This window comes from Medicago truncatula, chromosome 6 (genome assembly GCF_003473485.1).
Source record: "Medicago truncatula cultivar Jemalong A17 chromosome 6, MtrunA17r5.0-ANR, whole genome shotgun sequence".
Lineage (NCBI taxonomy): Eukaryota > Viridiplantae > Streptophyta > Magnoliopsida > Fabales > Fabaceae > Medicago > Medicago truncatula.
The window spans coordinates 35439572-35441638 of NC_053047.1; positions in this window are offsets into that span (position 1 = coordinate 35439572).

The following is a 2067-nucleotide window of genomic DNA, read 5'->3' on the forward strand; positions in this document are numbered from 1 at the left end:
TAAATTCGATGAGCGTTCTAAACCTGGTATTTTTGTTGGTTACCCTTTTAATCAAAAAGGATACCGCATATATGACATGAAAACTCGTCAAATATATGTTTCTCGCGATGTTCAATTTCATGAAACTGTTTTTCCCTATCAAGATATTCAATCCCCTCCATTTAATAATGCAATAAGCATTAACACTCAAATTCTTGATAATGAATTTGATGACCTATTTACTGGTTCACCAACTCATCCTAATATTCCTCCTGAAAATAGTCACAATGATAATTCAAATGATACAATTGTGACTATTTCCACTCCTGAAGATGATGCCTCATCTAATCCTCCATCATTTTCTGCAGAATCTCTCTCAAATAATCCTCCTTCTACATAAATGAACCCTCCAAATCATCGTCATTCTCAACGTATTCGTAATCCTCCAATTCATCTCAAGGACTATATATGTAAAATTAATAATGTTACATCAAAAATTAATTTTCCTTTGGAAAATTATTTATCATTATCCAATCTAAGTAATTCCCATAGAGCCTTTCTCATTAATATCATTGAAAATAAAGAACCAAAGTCTTATTCTCAAGCCATGAAATCAGTTGAATGGCGTGACGCTATGGCTAAGGAGATTCAAGCCCTTGAGTCAAATAACACTTGGATTTTATGTCCACTCCCCGAAGGTAAATCTGCAATTGGTTGTAAGTGGATTTACAAAATCAAATATCACTCTGATGGATCCATTGATAGATATAAGGCTCGTTTAGTTGCCAAAGACTATTCTCAAGTTCAAGGCATCGATTATCATGATACCTTTGCACCTGTCGCCAAACTAGTCACAGTTCGGCTTCTTCTCTCCATTGCTGCCATAAAAAACTGGCCATTATATCAATTTGATGTTAACAATGCATTTCTTCAAGGAGATCTTAGTGAAGAAGTTTATATGAAATTACCTCCTGGATTCTCTCATAAAGAGAAACCATGTGTCTGTAAACTAAATAAATCAATTTATGGTCTTAAACAAGCTTCTCGCCAATGGTTTTCTAAATTCTCCACCACTCTTATTCAAAAAGGCTTTCGTCAATCAATTTCTGATTATAGTTTATTCACTTATAATTGTGATCAAACAACCATATTTGTCCTTGTATATGTTGATGATATCATCATCACCGGCAACAATGAAAATGCCATTTCAAAAATAAAGAAATTTCTTGCTCAATCTTTTTCTATCAAAGACCTTGGTAATCTTAGCTATTTCCTAGGCATTGAAGTATCTCGTTCTAAAAAGGGAATATTCTTATGTCAAAGAAAATATACACTTGACATTTTATCTGACTCTGGTATGACTGGTTGCCGCCCATCAGATTTTCCTATGGAGCAACATCTTCGTCTACGTCCAAATGACGGAACCCCTCTTTCTGATCCGACAGTTTATCGTCGCCTCGTAGGTCGTCTCCTATATCTAACAGTGACACGACCCGATATTCAATATGCTGTTAATACTCTTAGTCAATTCATGCAATCCCCATATTCCTCTCATTTCGATGCGGCCACACGGGTTCTTCGATACCTTAAAGGTAGTGTTGGAAAAGGTTTATTTCTTTCGGCATCGAGCTCCATTAATTTAGTTGGATATGCAGACTCTGATTGGGCTGGGTGTCCTACAACTCGGCGATCTACTACTGGGTATTTTACCATGTTAGGTTCTAATCCCATCTCATGGAAAACCAAGAAACAACCAACAATTTCTCGCTCTTCTGCTGAAGCAGAATATCGTTCCCTCGCAACTTTATCTTCTGAGTTGCAATGGTTAAAATATCTTCTCTCTGATCTCGGTATTGATCATCCTCAGCCGATCACAATTTATTGCGATAGTCAAGCTGCCATTCACATTGCCGAAAATCCAGTTTTTCACGAACGCACCAAACACATTGAAATTGATTGTCATTTTGTTCGTGAGAAAATTAAATCAGGTCTCATAGCTCCTTCCTATATCCGTTCTTCTGACCAACTAGCTGACATTTTTACTAAACCACTTGGAGGTGACGCTTATAAACGAATACTCGGCAAGTT